The 14,345-nt window shown below is 47.1% G+C and overlaps 1 long non-coding RNA gene across 2 annotated transcripts in view; it reads left to right on the top strand.

The window, feature by feature from the left end:
* Positions 1 to 14,017, top strand: part of LOC135425669 (uncharacterized) — a 45,041-nt gene extending 31,024 nt beyond the window's left edge. Inside the window, exons 3-5 of one of the 2 annotated variants that reach the window (XR_010435691.1) lie at positions 191 to 465; positions 5,397 to 5,686; positions 10,549 to 14,017. This is a non-coding gene — a long non-coding RNA (uncharacterized LOC135425669). Of the gene's footprint in view, positions 1 to 190; positions 466 to 5,396; positions 5,687 to 6,295; positions 7,331 to 10,548 lie in introns of those variants that run through there. The other variant, XR_010435692.1, reaches the window with a different exon arrangement.
* The last annotated feature ends 328 nt before the right edge of the window (positions 14,018 to 14,345 follow it).

The following is a 14,345-nucleotide window of genomic DNA, read 5'->3' as shown; positions in this document are numbered from 1 at the left end:
GGTGTGTCCTTCACAATGTCACGTTGGTCGCTGGGTCTGGTTTAAAATTCGGTTGTTTATGTTCTCCAGGAGAAAGAAAACCTGATGGTTCTAAAGCAGGGAACAAAGTACATGCAAAAAAATCAGTTTTGAACTCTGAAACCTTGAATCTAAGGCTTTTTTGCTTTTTTTTTTTTTTCTCTTCTGATAGAATCAGTGGAAAATAAATTGCCAGACAGCCTAAGGCATTCCGTTTGTGTACCTGGCACTGGAGGACAAAATGGTGATGCCAGCCAAGGTGTGTGTGCCACCAGTGCAGTGGTGAGAGCAGTGTCTGTGCCCAGCAATGAGATGCCCTGTGTCCTGTGCCCGCTCCAGGCAGAGGATCTGCTCAGGGACCCATCCCAGGGCACAGTGTGGGACCAGAAGGAGATTGGCAAGAGGTGGGACCGTGCTGCCCATGGGACTGCAGCACCCTGACAACAGGTGAGTGGGAAATTTCACTTCAATTATCTTGAAAATTATGTTACAGAAGCAGAAGTTCTGGTGGGAATCAGGCTGACGTGCTGTATGAAATGCATTCAAATATACAAATTACTTGTCTAAATCTCAGATTTTGTCAGTTATGAAACTTCCTGTGGTTTGCAGCAGGTTCCTGGGAAACAGAAACAGCTGGCAAATAATGAAAAATGTTCCTATAGGCTTCTGGCTATGGATTGCGGGAGGGATGCAGGAAAATTGCATCTGGTTTACTTGGAATAACAGGTGAGGATCTGGAATGGATGAGTGAGACTGGGGTAAAATCTCAGCATTCCTTCTTAAGTGCACAGAACCTCTGGTTTCCAGAGCTGGCCCTTGGTCAAGGTGACCCCTCAGTTCTGTTGCTGATCCTGATTCAGGCACAGAAGAGGCCCAGGGGCACCCAGTGATTTTTTTGTAATAACTGATGATTCAGAAGGAGCTGTGGGTACCTGCAGAGCCGGGTGGGGCTGGGGGGAGGCCAGTGGTCCCAGCTGTGCCCCTGGGGCCTTTCTGTGGCTGCTGGTGCTGTTCCCGGTGCGGTGGCACAGCTCCCGCCCAGCCATGGTGATGATGATGATGGCACAGCTCTCACCAAACCATGGTGATGATGATGATGGCACAGCCATGGTGATGATGATGATGGCACAGCTCTCACCAAACCATGGTGATGATGATGATGGCACAGCTCTTGCACAGCCATGGTGATGATGATGATGATGGCACAGCCATGGTGATGATGATGATGGCACAGCTCTCACCAAACCATGGTGATGATGATGATGGCACAGCTCTCACCAAACCATGGTGATGATGATGATGGCACAGCCATGGTGATGATGATGATGGCACAGCCATGGTGATGATGATGATGGCACAGCTCTCACCAAACCATGGTGATGATGATGATGGCACAGCTCTCACCAAACCATGGTGATGATGATGATGGCACAGCCATGGTGATGATGATGATGGCACAGCTCTCGCCCAGCCATGGTGATGATGATGATGGCACAGCCATGGTGATGGTGATGATGGCACAGCTCTTGCCCAGCCATGGTGATGATGATGATGGCACAGCCATGGTGATGATGATGATGACACAGCTCTCGCCCAGCCATGGTGATGATGATGATGACACAGCCATGGTGATGATGATGATGGCACAGCTCTCACCAAACCATGGTGATGATGGTGATGGCACAGCTCTTGCCCAGCCATGGTGATGATGATGATGGCACAGCTCTCGGAGCCCGGGCAGAGCCAGTGAACAGGAGAGCTCCTCACACACAGATGGCTTTGATTTACTTATTTCTTTGAGTATCTTTCCTATTGATTTGTAAAGACTCAAATACGAATGCTGTTTTGCTGCTGACTCCAAGGTAATGGAGTTTTTTTGGCAGTTACCTTGTTATCCAATCTCATATGTCAAGAAATCCACCTACCAGCCTGTCTCTGCATTAATAACTCTATTACCAGCTCTAGCTAGTTTCAGGGTAAACTCTAAAATTATGGCTAAACACATACATTGCATCTAGCTGCAGTAGTCAAACAAGCTAATTCTCTGCCCTGCTTGGAAAAACGTTCACTCAACAGCTCTTGGGACATGTCGGGATCCTTTTAGTCACAATTAACACACCAATATACAATGTTACAGCACCAGTTCTGTTAACTGATGTGCCAGCACTTTTTTATTCAGTAGACTATAAAAAACTTTGGTTTTTAGTATTTGGAGCCTTGTAGGAGAAAGCCCCCCTAACACTGATGCCTGATGACATTTAGTCAATGAATTAAGAAAAAAAAACAGTGGTGGTTCTGTCTGTCTCCCAGCTCCTGCTAGCACTAAATTACAAAATTAATAGGCTTTTAGAAGAGAGTGACACACAGTTGCTGTGACAAAGACAATTAAATGTGGAAAGCCACTTTTCTCACCACATTTAATTTTAACTGGAGGCTTTGAGAGTCAATAAATCTTTTTCTTATTTCATTCTCACATTTTCCACAGGTATTCAAGTCTTTAAGGAAAGTTCCTGGTATAAGCAAATTAATTTTTCCTTCCCCTTGATCTTTTATTTTTCTCTTTATCCCCTTCAAAAAAGAGCTGAAGTGCTTTCCCATCACCAGTATTTTGCTTTGTTTGGGATTGCTGTTACTGAGATGTGGCTCAGGTGTTGTGAAAATACAGTGGAGCAGGAGTCCCAGTCCCTTCTGGGATTTTTATGGCAAATCCAACTAGGGGGAAAAAAGCAGATGAGGCCACTTGTCTGTGGGAACATCTTGGGGCAGTGGGACTGGGGTGCAGGATTTATTTTTTTTTTTAAGAAAAAAACAGCATCATGAAAATGCAGATTTTTGTGACAGCTTTAGAAACAGACTCAGAAAATCTTTCTATTCCTAGAGCTTGGGCTTAATTAGCCTGCCTTTAAGCTAATGGTATGGAACAGAACTTTATATTTGGGTTAAAATCCATTTTTGAAGAAATGCTTCTTTAAGAAGTTGCTAAGAATGGATTTGTCCAGCCCCAATGGCCATTCAGAGGAAGCAGCAATGATTCAGCATTTCCCCCCTGACGGCTCTGCACAGGGTTTATTAGCACAGCCTATTCCAACACCTCACAGAAAGCTGTTGGCACAGCACACTGTAAATCTCTTCACTTGCCCAGCGTTGGTTTAGGCTCCTGTTCAATATCAAGTTCAGTAGATCTGGTGACCTTGAGTGGAAGCACCAGGAGATGTAGTGTTGTTGCTTCTACCAGTCAGTACCAAATAGTCAGATAAAGCCATTACTTTAGGGGGGTCAGTTGTCCATCAGCCACATCTCCTGGGCTGGAAGCATCACGGTCCCCCTCAGTCAGACACAGCCAGCCCAGTCTCTGACCAGTCTGAGGGCTGCAGAGCCCAGCACGGGGAGGTTAATGGAGATACCCCCACATTTAGCAGTTTGAACAGAAATTTGTTCTGATGGCAGCTTTTGCAGAGGCAGCAGGACTCTGGAAGACAGGAGAGCTTTAACACCCTACACCTTCTGCTCCTTTTGACAGGTCTCTCCTGGCAGGACCATCATAGCTTGTGGTTGTCTTCCATCTTCCTCAGTTCCCTGCCACTGATCTGCCCTGGGCTGATTCAGAGCAGCTTCCCTTGCAGTGCAGAGGCAGCACCACTAATGTCAGGTGACATTTATACCTCTCTCCCCACTGGCTTAACATCATGATTCTCATGGTTCAATGCTTCTGCACAGACTGATGGAGCAAATGACCCTTCTGAAGGACCCGTGTCCTTCTGGCTGTAGGGACTGGCTTGACTGATCTCAGCCTGACATGTCCCTTCCCAATGGCAGCAGCACTGAGACATGTCCTGGCCATGCCCTCATTGCTGCTTCCCAGTTGACTGGCTGATGAACACCCTGGCCTTGCCACTGGCAGGAGTGGGGATGGATGCACTGCTTGGCTCTCTGGCTGTGCCTGGCCAGGATCTGGTGCATCCTGCCCTGCCTGCCACTGCCACCTGCTCCCCGGCCACCTCCCCACCCTCAGAGCAGTCCCACGGCCCCATGGGGACTCGTCAGGAGGCCAAGGGGCTAAAGGGGCTCTGCAGCTGGGCCCTGTGGCCACATGGCTCACACTGCTGCATTATAATCAATCCCATTATGATATTGTTGATGAGGGTGAAATGAACTTGCAGTAGCTTAAAGCAAGATAGGTTAATTAAAAACCTTGATCAAAGCATCATAAACCACATAAAAGGTTCCATCTTTTAATTATTTTTGAATGGTCTCTCAGGCTGTATGGCCAAAAAGAAGTCCCTGTTCCCAGGGCCCACAAGCTGTGAAATTGTGTCATCACGTCAGATTCGGTTAACACTTGCTGTGTTAATGAGAGAAAGGCAAAGCCCAGGACAGACCCCTTTTTCAGGATGAAAAAGAGGAACTGGTGATGATTCGTTAGTGCTCCTGTGACAGAGCAACCAGGGTCAGACTGGGGAGCTGCACAGACCCCCCCCAGCCTGGGCAGAAGCTGTGCCCAGGAAAAGCTCTGGCCAAACTGGCCCCCACAGCCTGTAATTGTCTCAAGCTGCAAATCTCACACTTTGGGAATAAGGTTTCAGCACCTGCTGGATGTTTCAGTTCTCACAAGCACTTTCTGCTGTTGGATTGAAATCAAACCAGTCAGCCCAGCAGCTGAGCTTCCCAAGCTCCCTGTTTGACCCAGACCAGCTCGCCATCCTTCCCAGATCCATCATCCAGCAGTGAGGTGTGACCTGGTCTGGGACACGATGAAAGCACTGACTGCAGAGAGGGCAGAGAGCACAGAAACCTTTCTGTGAGGAAAACTTCAGTGGGAATTTTAGGTTACAAATGATAATTGTGCAGTCTGTTGCAGGGCAGCTGGGAGATGCAAGTTCAAGTCCTCCCCAGCACAGCACGGTGCCCTGGGTGAGCACAGGTATCAAGGGTGGCAGTGCAGGGATGTTCTGTAGCACAGGTATCAAGGGTGGCAGTGCAGGGATGTTCCGTGGAGAGCACAGCCAAGGTGCTTCCAAATCCCTCCTTCTGGCATATGAGATGGGACCAGAGTAGTGTGTGCTTCCTCCTGCCCTTTGGCTTCTGTACCTTTCTGTGCTGTCAGAGGCTTGTATTTACTATGCTTGTATTTACTGTTTTCTATATACTTAGAAAATGACAGACTTGTAATGCTAACTGAAGGTAGTTAAGTGGTGGTGTGAATACAAATAAATAGCATTTCCAAGCTTAATGCAGAAGTGGTGTGGACTCTCTTGGGTAAGTCTTGCAAAGACTTTCTTTCTTGTGTTGGTTTTGGATTTCATGCAATTGTTGTTTCTGTCCTATTATTTAGCCCCTGGGATATGATTTTTGGAATACAATGATTTCTTGTATAACAGGTTTCATCCCAGGTTTGAACCCAGCAGTGCTCCCTTCCTGTCCTATGGTTTTGCTATGAGAGGGGGAAGAAGTGCCTGGAGAAAAGAGCAACACCTGCATGTGCAGCTGATGAGACCAGGGTGTGAAAAGGTCCTGTCTTCCCTTCCCACCCCGCAGTGATGAAGCCCACACAGCCTGAAGCCCCGGGAAATGTGGGAGGTGTCGACACATGGTTTGTGCACCACCCCATTTGCTGCAGGAACAGACGATTGCATCTCCCCAGAACAAAGGAGAAGGACAAAGTGTCCAGGTTAGAGGGTTTGTTTGACCTCGGTGACCCTGGGCTGGAGCAGTGGCCACTGTGCCTCTGGGTACAGCCAGCACTGGGTGGTGCAGGTGGCAGCTCCATGGCAAGGTTGGGGGAGCTGGGACCATCACAGCCCCACGGAGGGAGGGGGGAGAGTCTCAGCTGTGCTACTCCTGGCACAGCTCTGAGCACACCCACCAGCTCTCAGCTGAGCTGGATTTTTGAGAACCAAGTCCTGTGTTCTGCAGTGAGTGAGAGGGGCTGTTCACGGTGTCCTGACATGAACTGGCTTCAAGTGGCCCCTTGGGCTCTCTCAATTAATTAGTTTGATGAGGAGCCGGGTTAGTTACCAAGCACATGAGCCTCAGAAGCCAAGTTACAGAGCAGCTGCAAACTTGTCTGTGCTCCTGGGCCAGCACAACCAGGGCTGCTCTGCCTCTCCCACATATTCCAACACACCCTCGTGCCCTTTTCCCTTTCTCTCTTATCAAATCCTGTTCCAGGGGCTGCACTCCCTCCTTCACCAGTGCTGCAGAGGACAGCTTTTCCTACTCCCAGGATGGATCTGTACAGTCCACTCACCTCTCAGTGTCAGTATGATTTGTATTACAGAGACATCAAAGCACAGCATCCTCTGGGAAAAGGAGAGATAAAGGGAGGAGAAAATGTTCCAGAAGCACCGACAAGCAGAAGTTGTGGTTAGTCCCTTCGTGGAAGAATAATCTCCCCACAGGTGTGCTGAGCACTCCAGCAGCACACAGCAGGAGCAGCCAGGGCTTTGTGCACAGCGTAATCTCATCATGCTCTGTTTGGATAAGAGGCATAGCTTCATGCTTTTCCCCTTCTAGGAAAGAGATTTATTATGAAAAGCAGGTCTCTGCCTCAGAGCACATACAAAAACAGTTGGCTTCATAACCTTGGGAAAAAAAGATAAATAAAGAAATCCCATGAGACACATGTGAGAACTGAGGAAGTATTAAAACATATGTTGGAACATATTGATCCCTGAAAGCCTCCTGCAGCAGACATGAATCTTTTTCATTTCCAGCCACACTGATACTTTAATGAGGATAGTGTGTGCTGCTCACCTGGATCCATCATTTATGCAGATTCTTGCCAAGCCCCCCCACAGCCATCTCTCAGCCTGGCAGAGGGGATGGGGCTGTTTCAGCTGGGGGATGTCAAACCCCTGCAGGGAGCAGAGCTGCAGCCTGTGGCCAGGGCTCAAGTTCCCAGGGTCTGAGGGCTGCCACTTTGTCACATCAGAAGGATGTCCAGGGACCTGCAATCTGCCTTGCAGGTCAGTGTCCCTCTCGCTGCTGTTTGTCCCCTGCAATGTCCCAGTGACACCAGGCTCAGTGTGAGCAGAGGCTTGGAATTGACTCTTTTATTCCTATTTCAAGTACACCAGATTTTTCCTTTTTCTTCCCCCAAAGTGTATGTGCAATAAATACAGCACAGGCCTAAGAGGATGAGAAGATGAATCACAGCTATGAAAATATTGACTGTATTTTAAGCAGGACTCCCAGCAGGTACAGCCATAGCCATCTCCTGCTGACATGCTTCAGAGGCATCAAAAGACTTTTTTTTCCACTGTTGAGTTACCGTTAATTATTCTTAAAATAAAGTGCTACCATGCAATATTAATTCAGGAGAAACTGTAAATTCCTTGCTATTCTCTAAGGCTTGTTTTCTCAATGAATTAATGTGAGTTAATTTAGCACTACACAACAAACAGGACCATTGCAGGAATACAAACTAGGTGTTGCCTCCTGAATTCTTCCTCCCTCTTGTTCTGCCCCTCTCTGATTTTTATTCAGTGTGGTACAAAAGGTCTTAGCCTGGCAGAGAGCAAATTTGCTGAAAAAGCAGAAATCAGGAAAAAATCCAGCATGATTCCCTTCTCTTGTGTGTAGTTACAATTTGGCACAGATACATTGCTCTCACGGTGGAAGAGAATGGTAAAAAACGGGCTCTAATTTTTTGTGGTATGTTAATATTAGTATCTGTGAACAGCATTTGTGTTATTATGTCTATGTAGCATGTCCTTCATCCAAGAGTGATCCCAGTTTTCTGGAGCAAGCACTGCTTCAGCCCACGGATGGCACTTTGAGCTGTTGATCTCTTCCTCTAAAAATGCAAGAGATTTTAGTCCTTACTGAGAGATAGAAAACTAAAATAAGCAATTTGGAAAGCATTCTGCATCTTGGAGAGGCTTTATATAATCTATTCAAACTCAGCTTGAAATAGAGAAATGGTTTTACCTCCAGAAGCATCCAAAAATATGTCATGTCAGCATGTGCATTGTGTAGGAAAATCACCAGATCCTCAAAAGCTGGAGGTCAAGGTCCCCTGTGCTAATGAAGGGCTTGTTTAGTGCTGCAGCTCCTGCAGATGCCTGTGGAAGTTGGATTCTGGTGAGTGTTGGGTGTATAACCAAAAGGCTCTTCACTAGTAATGTCCACACAGCCTGAGGTGGATCTTGGGGGCCCTCTCAGCCAGTCCCGAAGCTGGAGGGATGCCCAGCAGTTCCTTGGGCATCCCAAGAGAGTGGGATGGTCCTGCCTGGCTCAGGCTTCTTTCTCTGTGGGGCCAAGAGATGGGGGCTAATTTTTACTGCAGTGGGCTTCCTCTCTAGGAGGTCACAAGGGACAAGAGCAAATAGCCTCAAGTTGTTCCAGGGGAGGTTTAGACTGGATCTAGGGGAAAATTTCACGAGGGAAAGGGTGTCCAGCCCTGGAACAGGCTGCCCATGGCAGTGGTGGAGTCCCCATTCCTGGATGGATTTAAAAGACATGCAGATGTGGCCCCTGGGGACAGGGTTTAGTGATGGCCTTGGCAGTGCTGGGTGAATGGTTGGACTCAATGGTCTGGGCAGTCTTTCCAACCTCGTTGATTCTGTGATTCTATAAAGCTGGTGCTTGCTTTTTTTTCTTGGAAGATGCTCCCATCCTTCTGGGAGACCACTGGCAGAGCAAGCTGGGGTCTCATTTGCATGATGAACAAGGCAATTCAGTCCTGAAGGTGCCTGGGTGGTTTTAAAGTTCTGCAGCAGCAGTTGTGGAGAGTGGGGGTGGGGAAGCACAGGAGAAGGGAATGGCACACAGAGAAAATTTCATTCAAGCAATTAAGGAATCACCACACTTTTATGATTAACTTCTTTTCCCAGGTTGAATGCAGAAGCTGTTAGTAGGAGCATTGCTATTCCATACCTGACACGAACAATGGGAATATTTGTTCTGCCCAGGAGGATTACACCTCCCATTAATCTAAGTTTTATTGAAAGTTTAAATAACAGACAGACAAAATCTGATCAATTAGCAGTGCAATTCCAAGGAGATGTCACAGTGAAATTAAATCTCAGGCATTTTTAATGCCAAGAAGCCTAGAAGCTCCCTCCAGTTTTCTTTCTTAGTACAGTGTTTAGATTTTAATTGAAAGTTTATTCTGCTTTGTGCATCTTCTACTAAATTTTAATTTCAGACTGAAATGAGAACAGTTTTATATTACAGTGTTTGTAGCACTTCACAGATAAGTCAAAGATGTCTCATAGATGAGGGAAACAAACAGGTTTGTGTAGAGTGGAAATCTCTGGGAGAAAGTACATTTTATAAGATGTGGTGAAAATGAGGGGGAATTGATTCTGTGATGAGGAAGGATGCACAGAGGGAACCAGGCAGCTGTGATTATTGTGCTCACCTGCTCAGACCCTGGGGGGACATGCTCAGGGATCCCCCCAGGTCCCCATCAGTGCCAGACAGCCAGGGCAGTTCTCTTGCTCGTTCCACCTCAGACAGAGGCTGCTCCCCGAGCCCACCTTGGCACTGCTGCTCCTCAGCTCCCTCCCTTCCTGCCATCTCACATTTCAGCTTTCACTGCCTTATATAATCTCTTTGTCCGTGGCAAAATGTGATTGCCATCATTACTGCTCCACACATCTTCCGTTTTTATTATCCTAAATGTCATTCTCCTACAGCAAATACCAGAAGTGCCACAACCTTGCTGTGAATTCATCTCAGTGCTATCTTTGGAGACATACCTCATCTGAAAATGAGGAATACTGAGAATAGCTGTATATTTTTGGATGTATATTTTTGTCTGAATGGATGTCAGGGATCAGCTTTTAGGGCGTGTGAAAGAGATGCAAATCACTGACATGCACAGTTCTAGTTTTGTTTACACAAGAAGAGTTTCTGGTCAAACCTGGGCCTTGATAATCTTACAAAAAGCTCCCCAAAAGGGACAGACACTTCAAATTTACCAGAAAATATTGGTGAGGAAAGGTTTCTCAGTGATAACGGTGGCACAGAACACAGTAGCAGGGACTGAGCTGCCTGGTGTGCAGCACACGGGCTTTGATGGTGAAGCACTTCAGACCATTCCTCTGTCAATCACCATCAGATGAGCAAATACCAGGAGAAACTGGTGTTTATGAAAATTAATAGATGTGGCTGCACATACCCAGCATCTGATTATCTGTAACTGTGCCTACAGAGCCGACCTGTTTGTGAATCTTGGGGCAGCAGGCAGTCTGTGTTCTGGCTGGGGCACACCAGCTCTCTGTGGCATAAACCTGCCTGTTTGGGAGGTGAGGATTTGGGATTTCTCAAGTAATTTTTTCTCAGTAAAAGCAGTGATTAACCTCCCTTCAGTTATGAGCAGCAGTATTTAAAACAACAGAAAAACAGGCGGCTGAGAGCTGCCTGCAGCTTGGCTCGGGCAGCCTCTCCTCCATATGGCTTGTGAGATGCCAGCACACGAAATTAACTCTCATAAATAAGTAATAAGGGATGATTTGCCCAGATCTGGATGGGCTGGCTTCCCACAGAACACAGTCCTTAACTGTGGCATCGTTGTAACTGCAGGTGTTTGAGACCACGGAGTTCCAACACAACGTGTATTCTGGGGAGAACTTGGAAGGAAAAAACCACTTTGGGGAGGCTGCAGCATTCCAGCCTGGTTCCAAGATCCTGGAGGAGGAGTCCCTGTTTGTGTTTTCAGAATTGAATGTTTCAGTTTTCTGACATTTTCCACAAGTCAGGCTCAAGTAAAACTATATTTTGTTCAAACAGACCCTTTGAAATAAGAGAAATTTTTGCTCTTCCAGACGACTTCTTGGATGGGAATTCTTCTTCATTTCAAGAACATAGGAAAATTGAAATAATGAAACTTCCTCTGAAAAATCAAAGCCATTTGTCACACATCACACGGCTTGTGTCATCTTTCACTGACAGTACAGGGGCTTCAGACTGAAAGTCCTGTCCCTGCTGGAGCAGAAATTCAGCATGCGAGAAGGAGGCAAGGTTTTAAGTAGAACACCAGGGGAGTTTCCCATCTCTGACAAAAATAATTAAACACAGTAGTCAAATTCTCGCAGACCCTGAGGATTTGGGATGGTGGTTTTTCAGCTCATCTGCAAGGGGCCCACCCAAGCACCTGGTGCCCACTGGCAGGGCATTGGTTCAGATGCTGACCCAGCTCAAAGGGCCGAGCACCAAGGTCTGAATCCCCCTTTCCAGCAGCACTGGGGGCTCCTCGAAGCCTGACTCTGCCTCGTTCCTGAGCCCTGTGTCAGGAGGGACTGGGAAGCAGCAGAAACAATGGAAGTTCTCCTCTGTCTCCATCAGTGGAAAGGAAGCAGCGTTGCTGGAGCGACAGGGATTGATGGATGGGACCCGGGGTGCGGCACAGTCTGTCAGAGCCGAGGTTAATGAGGGGGAATGGGAATAGCCTGTGCCTGGACAGCTGACATCATCTGCTAAATTAACTGCAAACCTACTCACACGGTACTCCTGCTCCTCACTCCACTGTCATTAACCCCAGGAACCAGCTGCAGCAGGGATGTGCCTGGAATCCACACGGAGCTCCAGGCAGCTGTCGGGGCTGTGTGCTGGGCTGGCACAGCCGGGCTCTGCCAGGCTGGGGCATCACCCCCGGGCACCCCCTTGGCACGAGGGGACAGGGGACCCAGTCCTCATTGCAGGGGGACACCAGGCTTAGTTTCAGTTTGTCCCTGGCCCCACTTAGGGCACAGAGAGGCAATCATAAATAAGGTGAAGATTCCCTTCAGAATTCATTCCCACGTGTTGGATGGAGCGTCTCACAGGTGAGGACAACCTCTGCATCCCTGCTGCTTCTCCAGGAGCTGTTTCCTGGGTAGGGCTGACACCACTGTGGCCTCCAGAACCAAGCTGGCTCTGCTGCCGGGTGGGAGCACTTCAGAAGTGTTCCAAATGCATTTGGTACTCGACTGCAAAGTGTTACCTGTGCTGGAAACCAAATTAACCTACAGCTGGATGCTGGAAAACCTGGCATTAAATTATTTAATAGCTTCAAATCCTTTCCTACTTAATTCTCATTTACAGCATAAATACTGAAGTAAATTAAGTGATTTAAGGGCAAACCCAGATCCTAATTTCCATTGATGCCTTGTTCTCACCTTGCAGGAAGAAAGTTACACTGAGAGGCTGGTTTCTACTCAGCAGACACTGCTCTGCAATAGGAGGCTCCAGTTCTTCCCAGCAGTGTGATAATTCACAGTTTTAATAAGTTTTTGCCTGTCCTGGAAGTAAAATACAACATTGAAGCTGCCAGGAGCAGTTTTCTTAGTTTGTCATTCCAGTATGGCCTTTCCTGACCTTTGGACATATGCCATGAATGCTCTAATCCTCAGCAAGGGTTTTATCTTAAGCAGATATGATGAAGGATCTAAAAAGTAGGTCAGGAGACATTAGAGGCTGTTTGATTCATTGTGAACTGTGGGTACAGCATGGCTTTTAAGCCTGAAATGTCATTACTTGGATGCAATGAAGCTGCTGTTTTGCTTTAGAAAATAGTCAAATGGATGGTTGGTAGGAAAAAAGAACCAGGAGGGCCTGGGACTTCTGGGGACCAAATGCCCATTTCAAGCAGAAACCACCACCAAGCCTTTGCTTGTGTTTTGGGGTGGCAGCACCCCCTGTCCATGGCACAGCAGTGCTGAGGGTCCCTCAGCAAGGACCTGCAGTCCCCAAAAAGTGCAGGGCAGGGTTCTGCCCCAGCACTGCCAGCTCACCCTTGGCCAGGTGGCATCTAGGACAGTGAGAGCATCATGGAAATGGAAACGTGGAAGCTCTGCCTGCCCCTCCTGCTGGGTGAGCCACTGCTCTGGGGACACTCCTTGTATCTTTTCCTAAGTATTGCCAATATGTTTCCATCCCTTGCAGTGCTTTCCCAGCCTGTGTCTGTCCGGGGCACAGAGTTTTCATTTCTTTTAATGATTCTCAAGAAATTTTTGAGAAATCAAAAATGCATTTCAGAGTTATCTTCAAGGCTTACTGTGGTTCTAATGGTTTAAATCCACAGTGCAAATGCTATTTTTCGAAGCTTTACTGGTCCCCACGATTGTAATGGTGGCTTTACTGGAGCCCTGGGAGTTTAGAAAGGAAAAAAGTAGCTTATCAAGTGAAATCCCTTAAAATATACATTCTCTCACACACACACGCACGCACGTATACAGATATATATGAAAGTTTTCAAAGTTCATCTAATCTATCTCTGGTTTGGGTATTTGTGAACCAGACACTGTCATTAAGGTTCCCAGCCCTTTTCCCTTCCTGGGGATGTTGCAGCAGGCAGTTGACTGGAGCTCCCTCAGGCCTGAAAGAAAAACTCAGGCAGCTCACAGGGCTGGGGCACCCACCCTGCTCCAGAAAATGCTGCCAGGAGCAAGAGCTTGGCCTCCCAGCACTTCCCTGCAATTGCTGGAGCACCTGGGATCCTGAAATATCTGTGTAACAGCATTAGTGCAAGATGAATATAGCTCCATACCCTGGATCTGTTTAACCTAATAAATAGTTTCAGTTAATGGACAGCAAACGGAATGATGCTCAGTAAATTTGATTTTATGAGCCTTTTACTTATTTACTGTGCCCATTAGGTCAGAAGTTAGGTAATGGTAAGTGTCCATTAGTGCATTAGCTCAGTGATGAGGAAGCTGAATTGGGGAAAAAAAAAAAAATAGGTTGAAAAACCCCCAAAGCCACAGGCATTTATTAAATCTTCATTCATTAGTGGTGACTGCAATGGATGCTGAGCTGGAGGGACACTGGACCCTGGTCTTCAGGTAGAAAGTACAGCAACCTGTGAAGCCTCTTCTTCCTTCCCACGTTTGCTCCATGTCTCTCCTGCCATGGGGAGCCTGGGGCAGTGAGACAGGGATGGGGCTACCCATGTTTTCCCATCCCAGGAAAGTCTCAGTGTGGTGTGGGTGGTACAGGTGGCCTGGGACTGCTCCTTCCAATCATGAATACATCACTGGGCTAATAACAATCAAATTAATTGTTTCATTGATAACCCCTTTTGTTACTTATTTCCTTAAAAATTTCTTCTCTGCCCAGGCAAATTAGTTTTTAAAATCTCTTTTCCCAGTTTTCTGGTTACCCTGGGATTATTTACACACCTCACAAAGAGCTGTTTACTGTTCTGGGTAATTCAGTGAACATTCACATGCTTTGAATTAGTATGCAGCATCATTCTGAGTGCTGGCAATTTACTGGTAATTGGAACATCTCCTTACCCTGGAAGAAACATCCAACCTCCCAGGTTAGTTTTCACAAGTGGCATTAATTCAGCTGGAGAGCTGAACTCCCTTGTTTGTGTACCAGCAAGGAAAGACAGGGCT

This window comes from Pseudopipra pipra, chromosome 21 (assembly GCF_036250125.1).
Source record: "Pseudopipra pipra isolate bDixPip1 chromosome 21, bDixPip1.hap1, whole genome shotgun sequence".
Lineage (NCBI taxonomy): Eukaryota > Metazoa > Chordata > Aves > Passeriformes > Pipridae > Pseudopipra > Pseudopipra pipra.
Note: the sequence above shows the minus strand (reverse complement) of the source record. Positions and strands in the feature narration are given on the sequence as shown.